The sequence below is a fragment of the Mustelus asterias genome, chromosome 26 (assembly GCF_964213995.1).
Source record: "Mustelus asterias chromosome 26, sMusAst1.hap1.1, whole genome shotgun sequence".
NCBI lineage: Eukaryota > Metazoa > Chordata > Chondrichthyes > Carcharhiniformes > Triakidae > Mustelus > Mustelus asterias.
In genome coordinates this window covers 368,808-386,574 of record NC_135826.1, presented here as the reverse complement: position 1 = coordinate 386,574, position 17,767 = coordinate 368,808, and positions in this window count along the sequence as shown.

The following is a 17,767-nucleotide window of genomic DNA, read 5'->3' as shown; positions in this document are numbered from 1 at the left end:
TCAGGTGACTGAGCAGCAAGCAACACTGGATGATTTATTTGCTCATTCCACCCCTCTCCCTAACTCAATAACCACGTCCATGCATTTCCCTACAGGAGACCCTGGCTATCAATCAGAACAGGAATAATGGCTGAGCTGTTTCTACTCCTCCAATAAGAGACCAGGATATTAAGAGCTGCTTTCAGTCCATAGTGAGAATGTTTTACTGCTGAATTGCACCATGTTGCAAAGTAAACAACAGTATGGACACAGCACTTACCTTTGGGGACCTATCAATTTGACATTAAATTGCCACAGAAATGACTGTGCATGGGTTCAGTTCCTGTGGCTGAAGTTATTCGTGAAGGCCCCACCTTCTGCTGCTGGTAAAGCGATAAAAAAGGAAAGATAGATTATGAAACTAAACTAGCTCTAAACATAAAAAATAATAGTAAAAGTTTTTACAAATATATAAAAAGGAATAGAGTGGGTAGAGTGAATGTTGGACCCTTGGAGGACGAGAGGGGGGATTTAATAGTGAAAAACGAGGAAATGGCTGAGACTTTAAATAGGTTTTTTTGTGTCGGTCTTCACGGTGGAAGACACAAATAGTTTACCGAATATTAACGATAGAGAGTTGGTAGGAGAGGTGCTCAATACAATTATTGATACTAGAGAGGCAGTGTTTGGTAGACTAACGGGACTGAAGGTGGACAAGTCCCTGGGTCCGGATGGAATGCATCCCAGGGTACTGAAAGAAATGTCAGAGGTAATAGCGGATGTGTTAGTGGTTATTTATCAAAATTCACTGGACTCTGGGGTAGTGCCAGCTGATTGGAAAACGGCTACTGTTACGCCGATGTTTAAAAAAGGAAGTAGACAAAAGGCGGGTAACTACAGGCCAGTTAGCTTAACGTCTGTAGTTGGGAAAATGCTGGAATCCATCATTAAAGAAGAAATAGCAGGCCATCTGGATAAGAATGGTTCGATCAAGCAGACGCAGCATGGATTCATGAGAGGAAAGTCGTGTTTGACGAACTTACTGGATTTTTATGAAGATGTGACCAGTGCGGTTGACAGAGGGGAACTGGTGGATGTGGTGTTTTTGGATTTCCAAAAGGCCTTCGATAAGGTGCCTCACAAAAGGTTGCTGCAGAAGATTGGAGCACACGGAGTTGGGGGTAGGGTGTTAGCGTGGATTGGGGATTGGCTATCCAACAGGATGTGGAGATGCCGGCGTTGGACTGGGGTAAACACAGTAAGAAGTTTAACAACACCAGGTTAAAGTCCAACAGGTTTATTTGGTAGCAAAAGCCACACAAGCTTTCGGAGCCCCAAGCCCCTTCTTTAGATGATCTGGAGGAGGGGACTGAGTGTAGGGTAACAAAGTTTGCTCACCTGTAGAAGGGGCTTGGGGCTCCGAAAGCTTGTGTGGCTTTTGCTACCAAATAAACCTGTTGGACTTTAACCTGGTGTTGTTAAACTTCTTACTATCCAACAGGAAGCAGAGAGTTGGAATAAATGGGTGCTTTTCTGGTTGGCAGATGGTGACTAGTGGCGTGCCGCAGGGATCGGTACTGGGGCCTCAACTGTTTACATAGATTTTCTGGAGGAGGGCACTGAATGAAGGGTAACAAAGTTTGCTGACGACACGAAGATAAGTGGGAAAGTGAATTGCGTGGAGGAAGCAGAAGGTCTGCAGAGAGATTTGAATAGGCTGAGTGAGTGGGCGAGGATCTGGCAGATGGAGTATAACGTTGGCAAATGCGAGGTTATTCACTTTGGAAGAAATAATAGCAAATTTGATTATTATTTAAATGGAAAAAAATTACAACATGTTACTGTGCAAAGGGACCTGGGGGTCCGTGTGCATGAATCGCAAAAACTCAGTCAGCAAGTACAACAGGTGATCAAGAAGGCAAATGGGATGTTGGCATTTATCGCGAGGGGGATAGAATTAAAAGCAGAGAAGTCTTGCTGCATCTGTACAAGGCATTGGTGAGGCCGCAGCTGGAATACTGTGTGCAGTTTTGGTCCCCTTACTTGCGAAATAATATATTGGCCTTGGAGAGAGTGCAGAGAAGGTTCACCAGGTTGATACCGGAGATGCGGGGTGTAGATTATGAGGAGAGATTGAGCAGATTAGGTTTGTACTCGTTGGAGTTTAGAAGGCTGAGGGGGGATCTTATAGAGGCATATAAGATAATGAAGGGGCTGGATAGGGTAGAAGTGGAGAGATTCTTTCCACTTAGAAAGGAAACCAGAACTAGAGGGCACAGCCTCAAAATAAAGGGGGGTCAGTTTAGGACAGAGTTGAGGAGGAACTTCTTCTCTCAGAGGGTGGTGAATCTCTGGAATTTTCTGCCCACTGAAGTGGTGGAGGCTACCTCGTTGAATATGTTTAAGTCACGGATAGATGGATTTCTGATCGGTAAGGGAATTAAGGGTTATGGGGAGCAGGCGGGTAAGTGGAACTGATTCACTTCAGATCAGCCATGATCTTATTGAATGGCGGGGCAGGCTCGAGGGGTTAGATGGCCTACTCCTGCTCCTATTTCTTATGTTCTTATGTTCTTCTCAACCTTGCCCCTCACCTGAGATGTGGTGATCCTCAGGTTAAATTACCACCAGTCAGCTATCCCCCTCAAAGGAGAGAGCAGCCTATGATCATCTGGAACTATGGCAACTTTACTTACTTGTAGAAATAGGTTTCCCAGTTTGGGCGGCACGCTGGCACAGAGATTAGCACTGCTGCCTCACAGCGCGAAGGATCCAGGTTCGATCCCCGGCTTGGGTTACTGTCTGTGTGGAGTTTGCACATTCTCCCGTGTCTGCGTGGGTTTCCTCTGGGTGCTCCAATCAACCTAACCCGCATATCTTTGGAGTGTTCCTCCCACACTCCAAAGACGTGCGGGTTAGGTTGATTGGCTATGCTAAATTGACCTTAGTGTCAGAGGGATCAGCAGGATAAATGAGGGTTACAGGAATAGAGCCTGGGTGGGATTGTGGTTGGTACAAACTCAATGGGCCAAATGGCCTCCTTCTGTACTGTAGGGATTCTATGACAGTTTCTATCAGGTAATTAGCACCAAACACTGGACAAATAAACAGTCTTGTCTTTGCTATTCATTTAGCAGTCAGGATACTTCAGTTACAAGCAATAAAATAACAACTTCAAAGTAAGTCAAAGAAAAAGGTTCAACAGGTATACCATTTTGGAATCTGTTGAGGGGGATAGCCTGTCAGGGGAAGATACCAGCAGCAGCCAGGCCTGTGACACCACAGCTGGTTCTGCTGTGGAACAGGGTCGGGCAAAGAGCAAGTGAGCAGTAGGATTAGGGCACTCACTAGTTAGAGGCACAGACAGGTGTTTCTGTGGCCGTGATCGAGACTCCAGGATGGTGTGTTGCCTCCCTGGTGCCAGGGCCAAGGATGTCTCTGAGCGGTTGCAGGACATTCTTAAGGGAGAGAGTGAGCAGCCAGAGGTCGTTGTACATATTGGTACCAATGACTTAGGTAGGAAAAGGGATGAAGTCCTGAAGTGTGACTATAGAGAGTTAGGCAGAAGGCTAAAGTGCAGGGCCTCGAAGGTAATAATTTCTCGACTACTACCGGTGCCAGGTGCTAGTGAGAGTAGGAATAGGAAGAGTAGGCAGATGAATGCATGGCTTGAGAGTTGGTGCAGGGGGCAGGGATTTAGATTTTTAGATCATTGGGATCTCTTCTGGGGAAGGGCTGACTGGTTCAAGAGGGACGGGTTACACCTGAACTGGAGGGGGACTAATATCCTGGCAGGGAGATTTGCTCGAGCCACGTGGGAGGGTTTAAACTAGTTTGGCAGGGGGGTGGGACCCAAAGCATTTGGGAGATAGAAGAGAAGTTTGATGATAGCACAGAAGTTAAAGAGAGCACATTAAATTGTAAAGGCAGTGTCAGTAATCCTAATACCAGACAGACCAGGCAAAAGCAGAACAGAGAGCAAGGGAAGTCCAGATTAAACTGCATTTATTTCAATGCAAGAGGCCTGACGGGCAAGGCAGATGGACTCAGGGCATGGATGGGTACGTGGGACTGGGATATTATAGCAATTACTGAAACATGGCTAAGGGAGGGACAGGACTGGCAGCTCAATGTTCCAGGGTACAGATGCTATAGGAAAGATAGAACAGGAGGGAAGTGAGGGTGGGGAGTTGCACTTTTGATTAGGGAAAACATCACAGTAGTTCTGAGAGGGGATATATCCGAGGGTTCGGCTACTGAGTCTATATGGGTAGAACTGAGAAATAAGAAGGGGGAAATCACTTTGATAGGGTTGTACTATAGGCCCCCAAATAGTGGGAAATTGAGGAGCAAATATGTAAGGAGATTACAGATAGCTCCAAGAAAAATAGGGTGGTAATAGTAGAGGATTTTAACTTTCCCAACATTGACTGGGACAGCCATAGTATTAGAGGGTTGGATGGAGATAAATTTGTTGTGTGTATTCAGGAGGAATTTCTCATTCAGTATGTGGATGGCCCGACTAGAGAGGGGGCAAAACATGACCTCCTCTTGGGAAATAAGGAAGGGCACGTGACAGAAGTGTTAGTGAGGGATCACTTTGGGACCAGTGACCATAATTCCATTAGTTTTAAGATAGCTATGGAAAATGATAGGTCTGGCCCAAAAGTTAAAATTCTAAATTGGGGCAAGGCCAATTTTGATGGCATCAGGCAGGAACTTTCAAAATTTAATTGGGGGAGTCTGTGGGAAGGCAAAGGGACATCTGGTAAGTGGGAGGCTTTCAAAAGTGTGTTAACCAGGGTTCAGGGTAAACACATTCCTCTTAGAGTGAAGGGCAAGGCTGATAGAAGTCGGGAACCCTGGATGATACGGGATACTGAGGCCCTGGTCAAGAAGAAGAAGGAGGCACATGACATGCATAGGCAGCTGGGACCAAGTGGATCCCTTGAAGAGTATAGAGGGTGTAGGAGTAGAGTTAAGAGAGAAATCAGGAGGGCAAAAAGGGGACATGAGATTGTTTTGGCAGATAAGGCAAAGGAGAATCCAAAGAGCTTCTACAAATACATAAAGGGCAAAAGAGTAACTAGGGAGAGAGTAGGGCCTCTTAAGGATCAACAAGGTCACCTATGTGCAGATTCACAAAAGATGAGTGAGATCCTAAATGAATATTTCTCATCAGTATTTACTGTTGAGAAAAGCATGGATGTGAGGGAATTTGGGGAAATAAATAGTGATGTCTTGAGTGTGCATATAACAGAGAAAGAGGTGTTGGAAGTCTTAAAGTGCATCAAGGTAGATAAATCCTGAGACCTGATGAAGTATATCCCAGGACGTTGTGGGAGGCTAGGGAGGAAATTGTGAGTCCCCTAGCCGAGATATTTGAATCATCGATAGTCACAGATGAGGTGCCTGAAGATTGGAGGGTGGCAAATGTTGTGCCTTTGTTTAAAAAGTGCTGCAGGGAAAAGCCTGGGAACTACAAGCCAGTGAACTTCACATCTGTAGTGGGTAAGCTGTTAAGGTATTTTGAATGACAGGATTTACAGGCATTTAGAGATGCAAGGACTGATTAGGGACAGTCAGCATGGCTTTGTGAGTGGAAAATCATGTCTCACAAATTTAATTGAGTTTTTTGAAGGGGTAACCAAGAAGATAGATGAGGGCAGTGCAGTTGATGTTGTCTACATGGATTTTAGCAGGGCCTTTGACAAGGTACCGCATGGTAAGTTGTTGCATAAGGTTAAATCTCACAGGATCCAGGGTGAGGTAGCTAAATGGATACAAAATTGGCTTGATGACAGAAGCCAGAAGGTGGTTGTAGAGTGTTGTTTTTCAAACTGGAGGCCTGTGACCAGCGGTGTGCCTCAGGGATCAGTGCTGGGTTCACTGTTATTTGTCATTTATATTAATGATTTGGATGAGAATATACAAACGATTGGTCTAGTTGGACCAAGGAGCGGCACAGGCTTGGAGGGCCGAAGGGCCTGTTTCCTGTGCTGCACTGTTCTTTGTTCTTTGTATAGGGGGCATGGTTAGTAAGTTTGCAGATGATACCAAGATTGGTGGCATAGTGGACAGTGAAGAAGGTTATGATTGCAACGGGATCTTGATCAATTGGGCCAGTGAGCTGACAAATGGCAGATGGAGTTTAATTTAGATAAATTCGAGGTGATGCATTTTGGTAGATTGAACCAGGGCAGGACTTACTCAGTTAATGGTAGGGCGTTGGGGAGAATTACAGAACAAAGAGATCTAGGGATACATGTTCATAGCTCCTTGAAAGTGGAGTCACAGGTGGACAGAGTGATGAAGAAGGCATTCGGCATGTTTGGTTTCATTGGTCAGAACATTGAGTGCAGGAGTTGGGATGTCTCGTTGAAGTTGTACAAGACATTGGTAAGGCCACACTTGGAATACTGTGTACAGTTCTGGTCACTCTATTATAGAAAGGATATTATTAAACTAGAAAGAGTGCAGAAAAAATTTAATAGGATTCTACCAGGACTTGATGGTTTGAGTTATGAGGACTATAAAATAATGAGGGGCACAGATCAGCTAGATAGTCGATACCTTTTCCCAAAGGTAACGGAGTCGAAAACTAGAGGGCATAGGTTTAAGGTGAGAGGGGAGAGATACAAAAGAGTCCAGAGGGGCAATATTTTCACACAGAGGGTGGTGAGTGTCTGGAACAAGCTGCCAGAGGTAGTAGTAGAGGCAGGTACAATTTTGTCTTTTAAAAAGCATTTAGACAGTTACATGGGTAAGTTGGGTATAGAAGGATATGGGCCAAATGTGGGCAATTGGGACTAGCTTAGGGGTTTTAAAAAAAACATGGACAAGTTGGGCCGAAAGGCCTGTTTCCATGCTGTAAATCTGCATGGAAACAGGTTTTTTTCATGCAGGTGACTCTATGACTCTATAAAGAAACTTCATTATTGAACATAGAACATAGAAAACTACAGCACAAAAACAGGCCCTTCGGCCCCACAAGTTGTGCCGAACATATCCCTACCTTTTAGGCCTACCAATAACCCTCCATCCTATTAAGTCCCATGTACTCATCCAGAAGTCTCTTAAAAGACCCTATTGAGTTTGCCTCCACCACCACTGACGGCAGCCGATTCCACTACCCTCTGTGTGAAAAACTTCCCCCTAACATCTCCCCTGTACCTACCCCCCAGCACCTTAAACCTGTGTCCTTTCGTAGCAGCCATTTCCACCCTGGGAAAAAACCTCTGAGAGTCCACCCGATCTATGCCTCTCAACATCTTATATACCTCTATTAGGTCTCCTCTCATCCTATGTCTCTCCAAGGAGAAAAGACCGAGCTCCCTCAGCCTATCCTCATAAGGCATGCCACTCAATCCAGGCAACATCCTTGTAAATCACCTCTGCACCCTTTCAATCTTTTCCACATCCTTCCTGTAATGAGGCGACCAGAACTGAGCACAGTACTCCAAGTGGGGTCTGACGAGGGTCTTATATAGCTGCATCATTATCCCCGGACTCCTAAACTCAATCCCTCGATTGATAAAGGTCAGCACACCATACGCCTTCTTAACCACCTCCTCCACCTGCAGGGCCGATTTTAGAGTCCTATGGACCCGGACCCCAAGGTCCTTCTGATCCTCTACAGTACTAAGAGTCTTTCCCTTTATATTGTACTCCTTCATCCCATTTGACCTGCCAAAATGGACCACTATGCATTTATCTGGGTTGAAGTCCATCTGCCACTTCTCCGCCCAGTCTTGCATCCTATCTATGTCCCTTTGTAACTTCTGACATCCCTTCAGACTATCCACAACCCCACCAACCTTCGTGTCATCGGCAAACTTACCAACCCATCCCTCCACTTCCTCGTCCAGGTCATTTATGAAAATTACAAACGGCAAGGGTCCCAGAACAGATCCCTGGGGCACACCACTGGTGACCGACTTCCATTTAGAAAAAGACCCATCTATACACACTCTCTGCCTCCTTTGGGCAAGCCAGTTCTGGACCCACAGGGCAGCAGCCCCTTGGATCCCATGCCCTCTCACTTTTTCTAGAAGCCTTGCATGGGGGACCTTATCGAAAGCCTTGCTAAAATCCATATAAACCACATCTACCGCTTTCCCTTCGTCAATGTGTTTAGTCACATTTTCGAAGAACACCACCAGGCTCGTAAGGCACGATCTGCCTTTGACAAAGCCATGCTGAGTATTCTTGAGCATACTAAACCTCTCTAAATGCTCATAAATCCTGTCCCTCAGGATCTTCTCCATCAGCTTACCAACCACTGAGGTTAGACTCACCGGTCGGTAATTTCCTGGGCTATCCCTATTCCCCTTCTTGAAAATAGGAACCACATCCGCAATCCTCTGGCACCTCTCCCATCTCCATCGACGACGTAAAGATCATTGCCAGAGGCTCTGCAATCTCTTCCCTCGCGTCCCACAGTAACCTTGGGTACATCCCATCCGGACCCAATGACTTATCTATCTTGATGCCATTCAAAGATTCCAGCACAACCTCTTTGTTAAAGTCCACATACTCAATCTTTTCAGTCCACCGCAAGCCCACAGTACATCCACCCATGTCCTTCTCATCTGTGAAAACCGAGGCAAGATACTCATTAAGCACCTCTCCCATTTCTACTGGTTCCGTACAGATTTTCCCGCCTTCACCTTTTATAGGCCAGATTATAATGTTATAATAATAATAATGTCTGTGGGGGCCATCGCTCCCGCTTTCGCGGCCCGGGAGTGATCTGACATGGGCATGCTTTTTCAAATTTTTTTGAAATTTTTTTTTCAAATATTTCAAAATATCACTACCCACACACATCACCGTCTCCCTTATCCACACCCCCCCACACATCACTGTCCCCCTCATCTCCCCCCCCCCACTGCCCACACACATCACTGTCCCCCTTATCCACACCCCCCCACACATCACTGTCCCCCTCATCTCCCCCCCCCCACTGCCCACACACATCACCGTCCCCCTTATCCACACCCCCCCACACATCACTGTCCCCCTCATCTCCCCCCCACTGCCCACACACATCACTGTCCCCCTTATCCACACCCCCCCACTGCCCACTCACATCACTGTCCCCCTTATCCACACCCCCCCACACATCACTGTCCCCCTCATCTCCCCCCCCCCCACTGTCCACACACATCACTGTCCCCCTTATCCACACCCCCCCACACATCACTGTCCCCCTTATCCACACCCCCCCACACATCACTGTCCCCCTCATCTCCCCCCCCCCCCCCCCCACTGCCCACACACATCACTGTCCCCCTTATCCACACCCCCCCACACATCACTGTCCCCCTTATCCACACCCCCCCACACATCACTGTCCCCCTCATCTCCCCCCCCCACTGCCCACACACATCACTGTCCCCCTTATCCACACCCCCCCACACATCACTGTCCCCCTCACCTCCCCCCCCCCACTGCCCACACACATCACTGTCCCCCTTATCCACCCCCCCACTACCCACAGACATTATAATACATTATAATGTTATTATACCAACATTCAGGCCACACAAGTTCCCCACAATCCCCATCTGCCTTCTATTTATGCCAGGTCAGCTGACCATCACATCATTTTGCCATTGGTTACATTGTCTGGCGGTCAGCTGACACCCTCAGCCTGTTTCCATTGGTTACATTATAATATTTGCTTTTTAAAGAATGGGTCTGAATGATGCATTTTTGGACTGCAATCGCATTTGGTGGTTAGAAACGTTTTCAAATCATTTTATTAAAGAAAAACATTTATTCCATCAATCGCCATTTGAGTAAAATGTCAGAGATTACAAAACAGCACATGTCTGGATTAAATCATGGCAAAAAATTGACAAGGCCTTGTTTATTATATATTGTTTAATAAAAGAGGGAGTGAGCGAGGCAGCCAGATACAAATACATCCACCACCCACCCCCCCAACCAACGCATTCAAACCTGACTGAACAATTACTTGACATTCCTATCTCTCATTTTTACTGAGATTGGTCAAATCCTATTGAAAATCTGAAGCTTCTGACACCAAGGGCCTGATTTTACCATTTTCATTCTAAGTGCTGAATCTGGGCGGAATGCAGATCCGACTTGGAGATCTGCTTTCAGGCTCCCCCCATACACACTCAGCCTGAAAAACAAAATCGCCAGTCCCATTCGTGCAGTGGGCGGGGCTTAGCGCGCCCGAAACGATTGGAGCTCTGAACTGCACATGCGCAGTTGGAAAAAAATTTGACAAAGCGTGCCCATGTCAGATGGCTCCCGGGCCGCGAAAGTGGGAGCGATGGCCCCCACAGACATTACCGTCCCCCTTATCCACCCCCCCACTACCCACAGACATTATTGTCCCCCTCATCTCCCCGCCCCACTGCCCACACATATCACTGTCCCCCCCTTATCCACCCCCCACTACCCACACACATCGCTGACCCCCTTATCCACCCCCCCCCCCCCCCTAGAGATAGAAATCATAGAAACCCTACAGTGCAGAAGGAGGCCATTCGGCCCATCGAGTCTGCACCGACCACAATCCCACCCAGGCCCTACCCGCTAATCCCTTTTTTTTTTTACCCGCTAATCCCTCGAACCTACGCATCCCAGGACTCTAAGGGACAATTTTTAACCTGGCCAATCAACCTAACCCGCACATCTTTGGACTGTGGGAGGAAACCGGAGCACCCGGAGGAAACCCACGCAGACACGAGGAGAATGTGCAAACTCCACACAGACAGTGACCTGAGCCGGGAATCGAACCCAGGACCCTGGAGCTGTGAAGTAGCAGTGCTAACCACTGTGCTACCGTGCCTCCCTCCTACCCCCCACCAGACAACAATCTGGCCTCACTCATCTCCCCCTCAGGTAATGGTCTGGCCTCACTCACCACCCCCGCCCCCCCCAGAGTAACATCTGACCCGCCTCCTCCTCCCTCCTTACCAGACGACGATCAGCCCTCCCCCCCCCCCCCGACAACGATCGCCCCCCCCCCCACCAGAGATACATCTGACCCGCCTCCTCCTCCTCCCCCCCCCCCCCACCCCCCCCAACCAGACAACGATCTGGCCTCACTCCCCTCCCTCCCCAACCAGAGAATGATCTGACCCGCCTCCCTCCTCCCCCCCCACCACTGATCTGAGTCAGGGAGCCGTTGGAAGCTCTGAACACGCTCTTCAGCAGCTGGAGCGCCCGATTCAGACTTTTATTTAGCAGGTCCGTTACAGCGCGGTTCCGGATTGGCAAACGCGGTGGTAAAGGGGGAAATGCTGATAAAGTTGGGCGGGCAGTTCATTAATTCAATTGAAATGCATGCAAATGCATTTAAATCACCGTTGCGCCCGTTTTGGGCGCGAAGTGGATCGCCGCCATTCCTGGGTTTCGGTAAAGTGGCAATCTGCGCGGACGCGGGCGCGGATCGTGTTAATGGCCTCACACCCAACTTTACCATGTTTTCGCGCCCGAAACGCAATGGTAAAATCAGGCCCCAAGATTGCAGATGGAAATGACTGGTTAGTTAGCTTCAGGATGTGGTGATGTTATCACATGTAGGTAACTGCAGGGCATGTGATGTTTTAACTCGACCTTGCAGTCCTGAATTCTGACACTTTGATGGAATGTGCGGTTTTCTTCTGCCTGTTAGTTCTTGCAGTACATGCCTATCGTAGTCAAAAGAAATATTATTGAGAAAGAGAACTGCTTTGACCATACAAGTCATATTCCTTTATAAGATGCAACCATCAGTCTTAGACAGACAATTTCTACAAGTCTGAAAACACAAGGCAAGCTCAGTAGCAAACTCATAGGGATAAAAATGTGTCTGTACCAATTTCTGGGACAGGAGTTATGATTCATGACCCTCCTGTACATTTTGAGGTCGAGAGGGCAGCATGCAAATTTGTTGCTACCATCTAATTTAGGAGGGAGCCGAGCAGTGAGTACTAGCACGTGATGCAGCCAATCTTATATTTTTAAAGGGAAACTGCATTGAATCACAAATATTAGTGTTACAATTGTAAATGGGGAAACACCAGGACAGACTGACAGTTCCAGAGTGAAGGATGCAGGGCTGGAGGCCTTTGTGATGGAGGTGCACATGAGGCAAATGGCGATTGTTCCGCAGGGGGCCAGAAGACTCACGAGAGCCATCCTCAGAAGGGTTTGGAACATGTGATCACGAAGGTCAATGCCTGAGCGCAAAGACCAGGCAGCTGGTGACAAGCCATCTAATGAGCTCACACACCTGGCTGAGGTCAGGGAATGTATTTTCACATGATCTCTACCTCCTGCAGTGCCAGCGTTTGACACCACACTCCGGAACTCAGGACTCATCCAACATCCAGATAATACACCACATACTGGCACACTAACTAATGCTATCAGCCTTACACACAACCCTCACTGCTTCCACATACCTCCACCTATTCAGTTGAAGCAGGAACGTCAATGAAACACTGTGCAACACATTCATTGATTCCTCTCTCTCTCTCAGGACAAGGTAGTACAAAACAACAGGGAGCAGAACCAGTGGGAGACCAGGTCACCCTATGGAGGAACACCACGACCTGCAAATTCTCCTCCAAGTCACAATCTATCCTGACTTGGAAATATATTACTATTCTTTCATTGTCAGTGGGTCAAAATCCTGGAGCTTGAGGAGTGTACATATTACAGGGAAGGAGGTGCTGGACGTCTTAAAGTGCATCAAGGTAGATAAATCCCCGGGACCTGATGAAGTGCATCCCAGGACGTTGTGGGAGGCTAGGGAGGAAATTGCGGGTCCCCTAGCCAAGATATTTGAATCATCAATAGTCACGGGTGAGGGGCCTGAAGATTGGAGGGTGGCAAATGCTGTGCCTTTGTTTAAAAAGGGCTGCAGGGAAAAGCCCGGGAACTACAGGCCAATGAGCCTCACATCTGTGGTGGGTACATTGTTGGAAGGTATTTTGAGAGACAGGATCTACAGGCATTTAGAGATGCAAGGACTGATTAGGGACAGCTTAGCTTTGTGAGTGAAAAATCATGTCACAAATTTGATTGAATTTTTTGAAGGGGTAACCAAGAAGGTAGATGAGGGCAGTGCAGTTGAAGTTGTCTACATGGACTTTAGCAAGGCCTTTGACAAGGTACCGCATCGTAGGTTGTTGCATAAGTCTAAATCTCACGGGATCCAGGGTGAGGTATCTAAATGGATACAAAATTGACTTCTTGACAGAAGCCAGAGGGTGGCTGTGGAGGGTTGTTTTTCAAACTGGAGGCCTGTGACCAGCAGTGTACCTCAGAGATCAGTGCTGGGTCCACTGTTATTTGTCATTTATATTAATGATTTGGGTGAGAATATAGGAGGCATGGTTAGTAAGTTTGCCGATGACACCAAGATTGGTGGCATAGTGGACAGTGAAGAAAGTTATCTCCGATTGCAACGGGATCTTGATCAATTGGGCCAGTGGGCTGACGAATGGCAGATTGAGTTTAATTTAGACAAATGCGAGGTGATGCATTTTGGTAAATTGAACCAGGGCAGGACTTACTCAGTTAATGGTAGGGCATTGGGGAGGGTTACAGAACAAAGAGACCTAGGGGTACATGTTCATAGCTCCTTGAAAGTGGAGTCACAGGTGGACAGAGTGGTGAAGAAGGCATTGGTTTCATTGGTCAGAACAATGAATACAGGAGTTGGGACGTCTTGTTGAAGTTGTACAAGACATTGGTAAGGCCACACTTAGAATACTGTGTGCAGTTCTGGTCACCCTATTATAGAAGGGATATTATTAAACTGGAAAGAGTGCAGAAAAGATTTACTAGGATGCTACCAGGACTTGTTGGTTAGGGTTATGAGGAGAGGCTGGATAGACTGGGACTTTTTTCTCTGGGGCGTAGGAGACTGAGGGGTGATCTTATAGAGGTCTATACAATAATGAGGGGCAGAGATCAGTTAGATCGTCAATATCTTTTCCCAAAAGTAGGGGAGTCTAAAACTAGAGGGCATAGGTTTAAGGTGAGAGGGGAGAGATACAAAAGTGACCAGAGGGGCAATTTTTTCACGCAGAGGGTGGTGAGTGTCTGGAACAAGCTGCCAGAGGCGGTAGTAGAGGTGGGTACAATTTTGTCTTTTAAAAAGCATTTAGATAGTTACATGGATAAGATGGGTATTGAAGGATATGGGCCAAATGCGGGCAATTGGGATTAGTTTAGGGGTTTAAAAAAAAGGGCAGCATGGACAAGTTGGGCCAAAGGGCCTGTTTCCATGCTGTAAATCTCTATGACTCTATGACTCTAACTCCCTCCCTAACAGCACTGTGGATGTATCCACACCGCACAGACTGCAGCAGATCAAGAAGGCAGCTCACCAAGCTCTCACCAGCTATCTCAAGGGCAGTTAGGGTTGGGCAATAAATGTTGCCCTAGTCAGTGACGCCCACACCCTGTGAAGGTAATTTAAAAAATCTGAGTAGGATAGAATAGTTTCGGATCAGCATATTTTGTTTTTCTGTCACAGGATGTGAGTATCGCCACCCAGGACTGTCACTCTTACTTCACCTCTGGAGTTCAGCTCTTTTGCCCATGCTTGAACCAAGGTTGTAATGAGGTCAGGAGCTGAGTGACCCTGGCAGAATCCAAACTGGGTGTCAGTGAGCAGGTTATTGCTGAGCAGGTGCTGCTTGATAGCACTGTGGATGACCCCTTCCATCACTCTACTGATGATCAGGAGTAGACTGATTGGGCGGTTATTGGCTGGGATGGATATATCCTATTTCTTGTTTACAGGACATACCTGAGCAATTTTCCACATTGTTGGGTAGATGCCAGTGTTGTAACTGTACTGAAAGAGCTTGGCTAGCAGAGCAGCAAGTTCTGAAGCACAAGTCTTCAGTACTATTGCTGGAATATTGTCAGGTCTCATAGCCTTTGCAATATCCAGTGCCTTTAGCTGTGGAGTGAATTAGATTGGCTGAAGAATGACATCTGTAATGCTGGGGACCACTGGAGGAGGCCGAGATGGATCATCCACTCGGCACTTCTGGCTGGAGTTATTGCGAATGCTTCAGCCTTATCTTTTGCACTGATGCGCTGGGCTCCTCCATCATTGAAGACGGGGATATTTGTGGAGCCTGCTCTCGAGTGAGTTGTTTAATTGTCCACCCCCATTCTTGACTGGATGTGGAAGGACTGCAGAGTTTAGATCTGATCTGTTGGTTGTGGGATCATTTAGCTCTGTCTATGACTTGCTATTTATGATGTTTGGCATGCATGTAGTCCTGTGTTGTAGTTTCACCAGGTTGACACTTCATTTTTAGGTTTACCTGGTGCTGCTCCTAGCATGCCCTCCTGGACTCTAAATTAAACTGGGATTGATCCCCTGGCTTGGTGGTAATGGTAGAGTGGGGGGATATGCCGGGCCATAAAGTTATGGATTGTGCTTCAGTACAAATCTGCTGCTGCTGATGGCCCACAACACCTCATTAACGGCTGCCCAGTCTTCAGTTGCGAGATCTGCTCAAACTCTATTCCATTTAGCTTGGTGGCAGTGCCACACAATAAGATGAAGGGTATCCTCAATGTGAAGATGGGACTTTGTCTCCACAAGGACTGTGCTGTGGTCACTCCTACCGATACTATCATGGGGAGATGCATCTGTGGCAGGCAAGTTGGTGAGGATGAGGTCAATTATGTTTTCGCTCTTGGTGGTTTCCTCACCACCTGCCGCAGTCCCAGTCTAGCAGCTATACCCTTTAGAACCCGGCCAGCTCGGTCTGTGGTGGTAATGCCTTTTGTGTCCTTGCCACCCTCAGTTCTTCCTCCAACAAAGAAGAGTACTGATTCATCAGAATGGGAGGGGATGGAAGGTAGCAGTAATCACCAGGAAATTTCCTTGCCCATGTTTTGCCTGGTGCCGAGAGACTTCATGGGATCTGAAGTCAATGTTGAGAACTCCCAGGGCAACTCCCTCCCGACTGTATACCACTGTGCCAACACCTCTGCTGGGTCGGTCCTGCCAGTGGGACAGGTCATATCCAGGAATGGTGATGGTGATGTCTGACAGCTCTCCCAATTAGGGCACAAACTCCCAGATGTTGGTAATAATATAGAAATGAGCTCACTGGATAATTGAACAATAATACACGAAGCAAAGGAAAGAGTTCCATACCTGGTCTGTCAACATCATCATAGATAAGGCTGCAAGGTAGACAGTGCAGACAGTTAATGAGAGAAATAGAAACAGATTCAACATTCTACAATATGGTCATTATTAATTCAGAGTAATAATTGTGAATGAGGTGAAATTGAGCGAGTAATTAGTGACGGGGACTGGTAGTAATTTAAACACGTTGGTAATACAGGACAGTCATGAGTCAATAGACTTGGTCATTATTGATGAGGCAGAGCTGTCACTAATTGTAATAGTGAATAATAATGGAATAAAGGCAGAAACTCTACCGTAACAAGTCATAGGAAAATTACAGCGACGAGACCGGGTCAAAAGCTGGGAATTCTTTGGCGAGTAACTTACCTGCTGACTCCCTATCTCCAAGAGTCAAGAGTGCAATGGGATACTCTTCACTTGCCTGGATGAGTACAGCTCCATAAACTTTCAAGGAGAATGATACAATCCAAGACAAAGCAACCTATCGGCACTTCATCCACAACCTTACACATTCACTCCCTCCACCACTAGTGAGTACACTGTGGCTGCACTTTGCACCATATATAGCATGCACTGTAGCAACTTACCAAGGCTCCTTGGACAGCACCTCTCTGATCCACAGCCACAACTGCCCAGAAGGACAATGACAAGGGACACATAGAAAAGCTGCCACTTCCAAGTTCCCCTCCAAGTTACTCACCATCCTGACTCAGAAATATATCGCTGTTCCTTTACTGTCGCTGGGTCAAAATCCTGGAATTCCCTCCCTAACAGCACCACGGCTGTAACTACACCACATGGACTACAAGAAGAATGCAGCTCATCGCTAACTTCTCAAGGGCAGTTAGACATGGGCAATAAATGCTGGCCTTGCCAATGAAGCCCACATCCTAAGAATTAACAAAGATTATTTGATCAAGCAGGGCCAATTTTAGTGAAATTATCCCTCATTAGCTGTTTGGATTAATTAATAATAATCAATAAATTGGTCATTAGTGATAAAACACATTAATAAAGACAGGACATACCCAGGATTTATAATGATAAATGAGATTATGGCAGCTGCAGAGTGATCATTAATATGAAGTCACCACCATTTGAAACATGATTGCAGTGAGATCATAAGAATCATAAGATGTGAAGCAGGAGTAGGCAATTCAGCCCCTTGAGCCTGCTCCACCATCCAGTACGATCATGGCTGATCTAATCTCGGCCTCAACTCCACTTTCCTGCCCGTTCTCCGTAACCCTTCAAATCCATTACTAATTAAAAATCTGTCTATCTCCTCAAGTTTATTCAATGCCCCAGCATCCACTGCGCTCTGGGTTAGTGAATTACACTAGAATACTGTGTGCAGTATTGGTCCCCTTATTTGCGGAAGGATATATTGGCCTTGGAGGGAGTGCAGAGAAGGTTCACCAGGTTGATACCAGAGATGAGGGGTGTTGATTATGAGGAGAGACTGAGCAGATTGGGTTTGTACTCATTGGAATTTAGCAGGCTGAGGGGGGATCTTATAGAGACCTATAAGATAATGAAGGGGCTGGATAGGGTAGAGGTGGAGAGATTCTTTCCACTTAGAAAGGAAGCTAGAACTAGAGGGCACAGCCTCAAAATAAAGGGGGGTCA